Raw genomic sequence first — 12,412 nt, 5'->3', positions numbered from 1 at the left:
GCGTACCACAGCCTCCGCCTCCCGGGTTCAAGTGATTCTCCTGCCTCAGTCTCCCAAGTAGCTGGGAATAACAGTCATGCACCACCATGCCCAGCTAATTTTGTATTTTTAGTATAGACGGGGTTTCTCAGTGTTGGTCAGGCTGGTCTCCAACTCTCGACCTCAGGTGATCCGCCTGCCTCAGACAGCCTCCCTAAGTGCTGGGATTACAGGCGTGAGCCACCACACCTGGACTGTAAATTATTTATACTTCTTTTTCCCGGTCTAAAACATGAGGGTAAAAATTAAGATGTAAATGATAGGAATGTGTTAAGAAATAAATGAGCTAAGGTATGCAAAATATAGAACTCAATACTTAGAATTTAGTAAGTTATCTTTTTTTTTTAGAAGTGCCAACATCTTTTCTTTTTGTCAAATTACACTTGCTAGTATGGGCCACTTTTCATTGGTTCCTCCAAAGGAAAGGTAATATTAAAGCAAGGTATGTAGGTAATTAATTTCAAAAAAAATCCTTTAATGTTTTACTTTATTAGAAAAATTAATGTTACCCCTTGATTTTTTTTTTTTCTCTTTTAAACATGTAGTGTCGATATGGAAGTGCTGGGAAGGGATTATGGAAGTGTGGGAAGGGAAGAACGTGGTCCCTTTAAATGATACTGAAGGGAGAAGGGAAGTGCTTGGTAGAGAAGGGTGTGGTCCCTGGCTAGGGCTCTACCCCCACGGACCTAGATGAGGACAGGTGAGACCACCCTGGCCTGCCACACCCCCGTCCTGTGCCTAAAACTTCGTGAGACCCTAGCAGGCAGACACATAGGCGGCTGGACAGCAGGAGAGGCACACCAGAAGAGTAACACAGGGGATGTGGAGAGACAGGTACTGGCACGCCAGCAGGCCACCGACCACCAATGGGCAGAAGCAGAATGACGCCTGCAGGCTGCTGATGGACAGAAGCAGAACCATGCAGAGTTTGGTTGGGGCAGCCGGAGGAGAACCCAGGATGCGGAGTGGCCCAACTCCAGAGGAAAACCATCTTCCTTCTGGCTCCCCCATCTGCTGAAAGCTACTTCTACTCAATAAAACCTTAGGCTCATTCTCCAAGCCCACGTGTGATCTGATTCTGGTACACCAAGGCAAGAACCTGGGATACAGGAATACGTTTGTCCTTGCGATGAGGCGGGGATCTCCTTGAGCTGACCAACACAAGCTGCCTACAGGCGACTAAACTAGAAGAGCACCCTGTAGCAAGCCCCCTGGGGCTTCAGGCTCTGTAAACATTCACCCCTAGACAGTGCCTCAGGGTGGGAGCCCCCACAGCCTGCCCAGCTGTGTGCTCTCCTAGAGGTTTGAGAGACCGGGCACTGAAGAAGCCAGCCACACCCTATCACAGGCCATGCGAGGAGGACAAGGGAACTTTTCCGTTTCAGTGTAAAAAGTTTCTCAAAGCCAAAGCTGATTAAACTCTTCAATAGAAACTTTATGAGCCTTTAGACTCAAGGAGAACTGTTTCTGGGCCTGGGTAACTAAGTGACACAAAGTCAAGGAGTAGCTCTCCACCACCTGGGGTCAGAAGTTGTGGGAGAATCAGAGGCAGGTCTGTGACATTTTTAACAGCAGACTGAGAGGGATGGGTAGATGCATGACAGTGACTGCAACAGACGGTTTTCTTTAGAAGTACGAGTGTGCAGCCCTGAAGGCTGTCCAAGAAATAGCTGTTGACAGTTAGTGCAAGAGAAAGGGAGATTTTAATCTCCTTACAAGTTGTAGCCAGTCTATTTTTGAGCTATATATATTTGGATCTGAGTGTTCATGACTCATATCTCTGACTGAAACCTATGTGTATACATTAAAATCTCAAAAGCAGAAGTTTGAGTTACATAAAAAGCAGACTTTCATTTCAGGATAATTGTCATATGCATGGTTTGAAAAAGTGGCTCGTGGGCAGGTGCGGTGGCTCAAGCCTGTAATCCCAGCACTTTGGGAGGCCGAGGCGGGCGGATCACAAGGTCAGGAGATCGAGACCATCCTGGCTAACATGGTGAAGCCCCGTCTGTACTAAAAATACAAAAAATTAGCCGGGAGTGGTGGCAGGTGCCTGTAGTCCCAGCTACTCGGGAGGCTGAGGCAGGAGAATGGCGTGAACCCGGGAGGTGGAGCTTGCAGTGAGCCGAGATCGCGCCACTGCACTCCAGCCTGGGTGACAGAGCAAGACTTCGTCTCAAAAAAAAAAAAAGAAAGAAAGAAAAAGTGGCTGGTGAGGGTGACAAGACACAACCTGAAAATATTAGCAGTGAGTTTTAATAGCCCATGCTTACGTTTTGTAAGGCAGTGAGTTCCAAAATACTCAGTTTTCTCTCATGTTAGATGTCAACATTGCAGTTTGGCTTCTCTGCTGCTCTGTTTCATAGCTTTTCTCATTCCAGGACCCAGGTTAAAGGAGAACCTCTTACTTGAGATGTGCCAAGCATCACAAATTTGGATTTATTTGGGAAAAATCAAGGGAGCTGATGGAAACACAATGGATCTTAAAGCTTCTGTTCCACCTGGCATATGTTAACACAAGTAAGTATACTCCTACACCAAGGCAAGTCACCTACCCATAGCTGGTGTCAACAGAGCCTGGATGTATATGCTTATCCTGCACAGGACACTGTAAATCACTTGTCTGCAGATGGGCTTATATAATCCTCCAAATTATTTAGAAACTAAAAGTAAGGGAGAATGACCAGTTCAGAACAATAATGCAATCTACCACACAAGTCAGTATGCCAGATTCTATTCTTCGATTTTCCTTGCTTTTATTTTCTATCTTTAGAAATAAGCCAGTTTTACATTATTTCACAACAAAAAGCTTTATTTGTTTTGTCACTGAATTATCTCAACTCATGTAGCATGACGCTTCTGTTTCTAACAGTTACACGTTCTTGTTTTTGCTAGGACACTGGTTTTTCAGCTGGGACAGGCCTCCTTAAATTTATGGGTCACTTGGTACTGACTCAGAAAAAGCAGTTCTCTGATTCACTGCCATTTATGTACAGATTCTGCATGATTTTCTTGTTAACTCTACCTATGATATTATAAATCATAATTCATGGGGATAGGACCGTGTTTCAAGTTAAATACTATTTCTGTGGTATTTTAATAGTGTAACACATATATTAGATAATAGATAAGAATGCTTCAAAATATTCCTGCAGCTATCAAATATGGTAGATGTTTCAGATAGTCTTCACAGTCTTAATTTTTATAGCTAAACTTGAATTATTTCAAAGCATTTCTCTTTGCTATAATGAAACTAATGAGCAATGCAGTGAAAATTTATGTTAGTGTTCCAAAAGGCCACTATTAATTATCAATGTTTTTGGCCGAGCACGGTGGTTCACACCTGTAATCCCAGTACTTTGGGAGGCCGAGGTAGATGGATCGCCTGAGATCAGGAGTTCACTACCAGCCTGGCCAACATGGTGAAACCCCATCTCTACTAAAAATACAAAAAATTAGCTGGACGTGGTGGCGGGCACCTGTAATAATCCCAGCTACTCGGGAAGCTGAGGCAGGAGAATTGCTTGAACCCGGGAGGCGGAGGTTACAGTGAGCCAAGATCACACCATTGCACTCCAACCTGGGCCACAAGAGTGAAACTCTGTCTCAAAAATAATAATCATAATAATCATCATCATCAGTGTTTTCATGCAATGACTATGTGGCCACTTCCTTTTCTATTTTGTTCAGCTCAGTTATTTTGTGTAACAAACTTTGCTCATTCGTCTTTGAAATTTATTCCATGGCCATAGTAACTTTTGGCTTTGCATAACATTTTAATTTTTAAAGATTTCACATTAATTTTTCACTATAACTTCTTAATACCAATGCAAGGTGATCTGCTAAATGATTGGTTGTAAAGCAACAGATTTTGATGTTTCATTGAAATATTATAATGTTTTTACCTTTCTATAGAGCTATTCCATCTTCTTCATTTTTAATTTAATCTGAGTATGTGATAATAAAAGCTAATAGCCCAGGTTCTTTAAGTACATAAACATATTGGTAGAAGTCAGACATGTTCTGAAACAAAATGGGCTTTTTATGGCTCTAATACCATTTGTGTTTTACTTTTTCAGTATGTTAAGTGTACCCTAGTGTCTAAAATAATTATTGCAATTTAACAAACTGTATTATTTCTAGACAAGTATTTATCCAATAAAATAGTATTAATATGTCTTTAGTTATTTTCCTGTAAGTTTTTTACATTTCTTCGTTTTTACTGAGGAATTTTGTGGGCTTTTTCATAGGAGAAATCCCTATCTTTTTATCAAATTTCATAATCTTAATTTAGAATAGTTACAATTACTGCCATGATCTCATACCAACTACTTAATTTTACTAAATCTTAACTCTATCAATTTTCATATAATTAAAAAATTGTTTTAACAAAGCTAATTTCTGAAGACATGCTAGTGCCATACACTGCCACTGCCCCTTCTTTCTCAACTCTCTTTTCTTTCCCACTTCTCCTTTTTATATCGATAGACAATTTCAATTTTCTTGTCTTCTTTTCTAGTCTTCTGTGTTTTGTGTCATCTCCCCCACTTTCTCTTTCTTCCAGCTTTTCTGCCTTTACTTTGGTCCGTCATTCATTTTTCACCCCCATTTATTTTTCTAATATCATTCTTGGAATTTGTATCTACTTGATGTTTTCACTTGAAATTTACTTGATCTTTCTCTTTGTCCTTTAATAATTTATGATTGCTGTCACAGCACACTACAATCTCTGCTGCCTTCTAATGTCAGGGATGCTTTGAGAGGGTGCAAGTCTTCCTTCTGCCTGTCTGATGGAAACCAAACCTGGCAGACCAGAAGAGAAAGCTAAAGTCGCTGAATAAGTGGGAGGTTCAGGTAAAGCACTTTAGGTAGAAAGGGAAAAAAAACAATCATGTGAGACTGAAGGAGGTGATTTATAACATAAAGGTAAAAGACATGGCAATTGTGGAGAAAAGACAAACTGCTTAGAGGATAGATTTCAAAGGCAGAAGTACATTACAGGAGTTCAGAGACAGAAAAAGAAAGTAGAGCTGCCTGAGAAAATGGAGCAGCAGGAAAAAAAGAGGAAATTTCTCTTAAAATAAAGACTGCAAATATTCACATAAAGTTTCACCATTTTTAAGCAAAATTAAAGAAAATAATTTGAAATTTTTTAGATATCACAAATAAAGATAAATTCTTGACAGCCTCCAGAAAGAAAAATAACTGGTTAGTAAGTAAAGAAACTGGGGAGGCCAAGGTGGATGGATCGTGAGGTCAGGAGATCGAGACCATCCTGGCTAACACAGTGAAAACCCGTCTCTACTAAAAAAAAATACAAAACAATTAGCCCAGCGTGGTCACGGGTGCCTGTAGTCCCAGCTACTCGGGAGGCTGAGGCAGGAGAATGGCGTGAACCCGGGAGGTGGAGCTTGCAGTGAGCCGAGATCACGCCACTGCACTCCAGCCTGGGCGACAGAGCGAGACTCTCTCTCAAAAACTAACTAACTAAATGAATAAATAAATAACATAAAAATAAAATAAAACTAAATAATAGAAGGTAAACAGATTTGCAGGTTTATGACAGTATGATTTTGACTTCTGCTAATATACCACTTATGCTTGATAACAAGAGAAATACCAAATGTGTGAGGACTATAAAACTACACCATCATATATTATCTCTAGAAATACGCTTCAGTATTTTAAAAAAGCAGACATTGGGACCAGGCACGGTGGCTCACACCTGTAATCCCAGCACTTTGGGAGGCCGAGGCAGGTGGATCACAAGGTCAGGAGATCGAGACCATCCTGGCTAACAGGGTGAAACCCCATCTCTACCAAAAATACAAAAAATTAGCCAGGCGGCAGAGAGAGACCCCGTCAAAAAAAAAAAAAAAAAAAAAAAAAAAAAAAAAAAAAAAGCAGACATGGGGAGAGAGCAGTGAAGATAATATTATAAAAATATTAAATAACAAAGTTCTATGTTTTTTATGGAGGAACCCACAGAAACTGTTTTTTGTTTTGTTTTGTTTTTTTCTTGAGACGGAGTTTCACTCTTCTTGCCCAGACTGGAGTGCAATGGTGCGATCTCGGCTCACTGCAACCTCCAACTCCTGGGCTCAAGCGATTTTCCTGCCTCAGTCTCCCAAGCTGGGAATACAGGCATTTGCCTCCGTGCCGGCTAATTTTGTATTTTTAGTAGAGACAGGGTTTCACCATGTTCTTCAGGCAGGCTTCAAACTTCTGACCTCAGGTCATCTGCCTGCCTCGGCCTCCCAAAATGCTGGGATTACAGGCATGAGCCACCACGCCTGGCCTCTTTTTGGTCCTTTTCCTTTTCCTTTTCCTTTTCCTTTTCCTTTTCCTTTTCCTTTTCCTTTTCCTTTTCCTTTCCTTTCCTTTCCTTTCCTTTCCTTTCCTTTCCTTTCCTTTCCTTTCCTTTCCTTTCCTTTCCTTCCCTTCCCTTCCCTTCCCTTTCCTTTCCTTCCCTTTCCTTCTTTTCTTTTCTTTTCTCTTTTCTTCTTTTTTTGAGAGGGAGTCTCGCTCTGTCGCCCAGGCTGGAGTGCAGTGGCGTGATCTTGGCTCACTGCAAGCTCCGCCTCCTGGGTTCACGCCTTTCTCCTGCCTCAGCCTCCCTAGCAGCTGGGACTACAGGCGCCGCCACTACACCTGGCTCATTTTTTGAATTTTTAGTACAGACAGGGTTTCACCATGTTAGCCAGGATGGTTTCGATTTCCTGACTCGTGATCCGCCCGCCTCGGCCTCCCAAAGTGCTGGGATTACAGGCGTGAGCCACCGTGCCCGGCCCTCCTTGGTTCTTTTATGTTGATAGGGAAATGTATTTTTCATAATGATAAAATCATTAGATTAAAATTGCCTGTATGACTTCCAAAATCTTAAAATTGTGTATAACTGGCTCTCCATCTGAGGGGGGAAATGAAGGGGAAAAGGGGGGAAAGGGGAAAATAATTGTTTTAAAAAAATAAGAAGCATCATTTAACAAAAGCTCATCAAGAAATTGCAAGTACAGTGGTAATATGATGGACTCTGGATTCTCTAACTCAAACTTTTTCCTATCCCCTTCTATCAGGAAGCAGCAGGAAAGCTCACAACTAGGTTCTCCAGTCTCTGCTGAAGCTGACTTCTCAGCGCGATGAGGTTCCAGGCGCCACATGCTCTCAGACACCCAGAAGGCCTTTGATTTGGGGCTGAGTCAGCTCAGCTGTTTGAGAGAGAAGTTGGAAGCCACTCCGTTTGTTGACACGAAGCATGACATGGAAACTGAATCATGTATTTGACAGTGGTGACAACCCCTCATTAGGAAATATAAATGCTTTTGAATAACCATGGATCATTGAAAAAAACAAGGGCATTGTGTACTGAGCTATAAGGCGAAACTCAATTAATTTACCAAAAGTAGAATTTTCACAGTTAAAACATAGTAAGAATCTTACTTAAAATTGTCAGTTAAAATGGAATACAACTAGAAATTAGATAGCAAAAATATCCAATTAAATGGTTCTTACCCAAAGGGGCAGTGCTCTGACCTTCTTGGGGAGCATTTGGAAGTGAGTAGGGGCATTTTGGTTGTCAGGAAGCCCCCACCAACTGTTGGCACTGGTAGGCAGGGTACGGGGGTATATATATCCTGACATCGATGGGAGAATTCTTCTCTCTCAGGGAAGTTGCCCTTTACAAGTGCCAAGGGTAGCTGATAAGGAAACACTGTCCTAAGCACTGGAATTTTAAAGAAAAAAGAAAAAAAAAAGAGAGATTAAGGCTGGGCGCGGCGGCTCATGCCTGTAATCCTAGCTCTTTGGGAGGCCGAGGCAGGTGGATCACGAGGTCAGGAGATCGAGATCAGCCTGGCCGAGATGGTGAAACCCTGTCTCTACTAAAAATACAAAAATTAGCTGGACGTGGGGGTGGGTGCCTGTAATCCCAGCTACTCAGGAGGCTGAGGCAGAAGAATCACTTGAACCCGGGAGGCGGAAGTTGCAGTGAGCAGAGAGCGTACCACTGCACTCTTGCCTGGGTGACAGGGCAAGACTCCTTCTCAAAAAAAAAAAAAAAAAAAAAAAAAGAATATCATTTTTCCAACTGTTGAGAATAACTTAAAGGAGGAAAATGTCCTTCTCTTCTTTCCACACTGAATAACACTATAGTAATGGCAAAGTGGGCCTTCACCTGCTCCTTTGCTGACTATAGTATGTCACCATTCATACCAGAATGCAATCACACTAGCCTTGAAAACAACCAGGGGAAAAATGGATCGGTAAGGTTTAGGCAATTATCTCATTTTTCACCTTTTATTGCAAGTGCCATAACTAGATCCCAATTTTAGAAGATCTCATCCATAGCATTTGTTAACGGGCCAAAGAAGAGAGAAAACTGCTGATGTACACGCTGTTTTCTGAATATGAGCTGCTGTGTGTGTGTGTGTGTTTTTTTTTTTTTTTTTTGAGACGGAGTCTCGCTCTGTCGCCCAGGCTGGAGTGCAGTGGCCGGATCTCAGCTCACTGCAAGCTCCGCCTCCCAGGGTTACGCCATTCTCCTGCCTCAGCCTCCCGAGCAGCTGGGACTACAGGCGCCCACCACCACGCCCGGCTATTTTTTTGTATTTTTAGTAGAGACGGGGTTTCGCCGTGTTAGCCAGGATGGTCTCGATCTCCTGACCTCGTGATCCACCCGTCTCGGCCTCCCAAAGTGCTGGTGCTGTGTGTTTTGTGGTCCAGAATTGGAGCTGACAAATCCTTGACCACAATCCCTAAGCCTGGGTTCCCCGGGTAATTTGCATTGCTGAGTGGAAGCCATGACATATGTATTATGGAGGAAGAGCTACGAGAGTCCATATAAAAAATAATGGACATTCAACCAGGTCACAAACATCTGGGTAAAAATTATGTTTTGTTGTCTCCATCAACAATTTAAAGCAACAGCAAGATGAATCCTTGCAAAGGCAAACACTCGCTCTCTGGGTTCTGTTGAAGTCTTAGTTTGTCTTGGGTGCTTGCTGAGCTGGATGGGAAGAAGTCACATCTACCCACATATGCACTGCAAGATTCATGACACGGACACTTAACAAAAGTAAAGTAGCCACAGAAGGCAAGCAGATGCAACATGTCAGCCATGTTTACTCTTGACCTCCAATGCCCAGTGTCTTAGCTGGAGTGTTTAGGATGTTTAGGATGGGGATGGGGACACAGATTCCTGGTAATGAATCTGTGAGCATGGTAGGGCTTGCTAGAATGGAGAAGCTCCATTTTGAGCTGTGTCATGAGCCCAGCCTTCAGAGACCCAGTCTTCACTTGATCTTTCCACACTCTACAGGAGGATCTTGCACCTCGCTCTATTTGATGTTTACCTTTTTGGGTATAGGAACAAATGTCAGGCTACCTTGTTTCTTGAACCAAATTTAGAGTCAGCAAGATGACATATCACCAAGAAAAAAGAGGAGACCCAGTGCTTCAGTGTTTCTGAGCAATATCTTTGCTCCATTTAATGACAATTTGAAAGTACCTTTCACCACAGCTTTTGCTCAGGATTCTCAGTAATCTATTCATTTATTTTTGTAGGAGTGAAAGGTAAAATTGCCAAGATATGTCTATGACTTTCAGATCCAGAGTAAAATATGCTTTGAAATGAACCAGAGTTTCATGTTACTTTTGAGTCAGTAAACTTGGCCGGTGTTCATTCTTCTTCTTTCATTTTAAAGTATCTCTTTCATTTTTCTATTCCACATCAGCTATAAGCTATAGCAAAATTTGCACATTATAGTTATTATTAAATTATTAAATTACCATCCAGGACAAGAAGTGTAACAGACTGCACTGTGAAGCTGGGACAATGATTATATAATGTGTCCCTTCTTAGGTAATGAAATATTTTTAAGTTTCTTCATCGAGCTCTCAGAGTTACATCTGATGAGATTATGTACTGATAATACTGCCCAGATTCTGGTTCTATTTTAAACTCTGAAATAATTTGTGACATTTTGTAAATCTAAAAAGCTCTTTTAAGTGAAAATTTGAACCAAACTTGAACATTTTCAGTATGTAAATCAATTCAGCTGGTTCTTTTTCTTTCTTTTTTTTTTTTTCAGAAAAGGATTTTTTTTTTTTTTTTTAATTCAAGTAACTGCAAATAGGAAACCAGAGGGGGAGCTCCAGGCTGGGACAAATCATGGCTACCCCTCCCCAACAGAATAGGGGGGAAGGTGGCCCCTACACCCTTTATGGTCGATTTGGGTCCCCTTGCTCACTCTGCTGCAACATCCTACGGGCAGGGCGCCACCTTCCCTGGGACTGGGGTAGTCGGTCACCCAGCCTGCCATCCTCCAGCTCCTCTTCCCCAGGAAGAGTATCTTGGGGGAGGAGATCGCGAGCAGAACAGGAGGCAATGAGGATGAACAGTTGGCACTGGTAGCAGCAGCAATGACGGATGTTGAAGAATGCAACATTGGACAAAAAACAACACAACTGTCCAGAGGTAATTTGTGAACAGAGGAAAAATGGAACCAGAACCTTGTGGGGCAGGGAGGAGCAGGAGGGAGGTTGGGAGCGGGCAGGGTGCGCTCTTTGTTATTGGTGCCCCACCTGAGGAGGGGGAAATGGCCAGTGGCAGAAGTAGGTTGGGGAGCAGCCCCAGTCCACCTCAGGTGGCAGCCACAGGGCTCATGGGCCTCACCTGGACAGTAAGTGACTGCATCTCCATCACCACAATGTGTACTCAGATCCCAGGCGGAGGGCAAGGGGGCTGCCGCCACAGTGAAGAGGGAGTAGGGGACTCACCCCTCCTGCCTTCCTGTAGCCGAAGCGGGCTGTCCAACCTAGTGCAGGGACTAGGGAAGGTGGGGAAAGATGAAAGGTGTGAACCCCACGTGGTGACAGTGTGGCTGGGGGAATCCTGGGGGCCAGCACCCCCTCCACTGACCACACCTGCTGCTGTCACGGCAGTAGGGTAGGCTGTGCCAGGATGAGATGGGGCTCTGGCCCCTTTTCAGGCCAGGAGCACCCTCCCAGGCCCCACTATGGGAAGCCAGAGGGAACAGTGAAGGAGCAGAGAGGGTGCCCCCAAACCAAAAGGCCAGAGAGCAATATTCCCCCCACCAAGAGAGTGGGGATGCAGCAGGTGCGGGGTGCGGCTAAGTGGGACATTAGCCTTGTCCAGGAGGGCGTGTGTATATGTGGGTAGATGGGGGAAGCTGGGAACTGAGGCCGGAGAAAAACCCTCCCCACTCAGCCCATGGGCGCCCTGCAGCGGCCGGTGTGCTGTGTGGTGTGGTGTGAGGGCTCAGGTGGAAGATGGGGGTGGCGGCCAGAGGCGGTGGTGATGGGGGCCTGGGGCAGGGGCAGTGGGAGTGGAGCAAAGCTGTCCAGTCCCAGAAGGAAGGTGCTCCTCCAGGGAGGTCCCTGCTCCTCCTCCGAGGACTCCTGCGACATGCCCTCCTCTTCCTCCTCCTCCAGTGTTGTGGGTCTGCCCCTTGGTGTCCTTCCTGGAGTTATGGTGGTTTTCTAGGTCTTGGCAGCGTCCTTGTTTCTGCTTCCCTTTGGTCGCCCAGAGGTCTCTTAGCTGTTGGCACTTCGCTGGGCTCCTTCGGAGGCTGCTTGCGCGGCCTGCCCGGGCCCCGCTTCTCAGTGACGTCCTTTTCCTGCTTGGAAGCCCAGGGCGGGCTGGACTTCCAGCTCGACTGGCTCATCTTCCCTTCTCTAAGGAGCAGGTGGAAGAGTGACGGCTGGGATGGCCCTTCTTGGAGCTGGGCCAGCGCCAGAAATAGCCCTGGCTCGGGGTCCCAGTTACAGGACTCAGCTGGTTCTTAAGAGTATATTTTATGCCTTTCTGGTTTTCAACTGGAAGCGTTAGCAATGAATATGAAAGCTTTTCCTGTGGTTTTCTCTTGCATTTAGAAGTTCACTTATGATTACATGTATTTACCTCTTTATTAGAAATGCTCATATTAAATAACACTATAGATCATCATCATATTGGTATTTTTATAAATTGATGTAAATCCATGTAAACACATATGGAGAGTTTCTTTCATAGTTTTTACTTCTGAAAATAATGACTAAATTTACTTAGATTTTACCTTCCACTTTTAACCACTTTAAGAATTTTATAAAATAGCTAAAATAAAAAAATACATTTTAAATACTAATGATATTAGCAATTAAAATGTAAATAATACATTTACACAGGCAAAATAAACTTACTTCATCTCTATTATAGCAATATTTTGTTGTAAGGTTATTTTATCTTGATTGAAAAACCTGTAGGAAGGTGGATTTGGAAATTAAGTAGCATTTTATTTTGAAACAAAATAAAATACAGAAAAAAGCACCAAGTACAAATACACAGTTCAATGGGTTATCACATTGTGAATGTCCACAT

At 43.4% G+C, this 12,412-nt stretch overlaps 1 pseudogene; it reads right to left on the bottom strand.

Annotated features, from left to right (window-relative positions):
* Positions 1 to 11,259: 11,259 nt before the first annotated feature.
* On the bottom strand, positions 11,260 to 11,720 carry LOC115894547 (annotated as a pseudogene).
* Between the last annotated feature and the right edge of the window lie 692 nt (positions 11,721 to 12,412).

This window comes from Rhinopithecus roxellana, chromosome 18 (genome assembly GCF_007565055.1).
Source record: "Rhinopithecus roxellana isolate Shanxi Qingling chromosome 18, ASM756505v1, whole genome shotgun sequence".
Taxonomy (NCBI): domain Eukaryota; kingdom Metazoa; phylum Chordata; class Mammalia; order Primates; family Cercopithecidae; genus Rhinopithecus; species Rhinopithecus roxellana.
Note: the sequence above shows the minus strand (reverse complement) of the source record. Positions and strands in the feature narration are given on the sequence as shown.